The 244-nt window shown below is 27.0% G+C and overlaps 1 protein-coding gene across 1 annotated transcript in view; it reads left to right on the top strand.

Moving 5' to 3' along the window:
* LOC119581995 overlaps positions 1-244 on the top strand; it is a gene marked incomplete in the record, with an annotated part of 29,281 nt that overhangs the window by 27,313 nt on the left and 1,724 nt on the right.

The following is a 244-nucleotide window of genomic DNA, read 5'->3' on the forward strand; positions in this document are numbered from 1 at the left end:
ATCTAACTGAGAGGACACCAGAAAAAAAGAAAAGTGTTTTATTTATGAATTAATTTATTCGAGAGGACACGGGGAAAAAATATTAATGTATTAATTTCTAAGTGTTTTTCCTTCATCACATCACGTGTGGTATATTCATAATGATAAATTATAAATTATTAATTACAGTGTACCTCCTGTTTCATTGATGATAAACAATATGAATTCTTCTATTGTGAAATGCAAATATTTTGCTATCTGAGAA

The sequence above is a fragment of the Penaeus monodon genome, chromosome 15 (genome assembly GCF_015228065.2).
Source record: "Penaeus monodon isolate SGIC_2016 chromosome 15, NSTDA_Pmon_1, whole genome shotgun sequence".
NCBI classification, from domain to species: Eukaryota; Metazoa; Arthropoda; class Malacostraca; order Decapoda; family Penaeidae; genus Penaeus; species Penaeus monodon.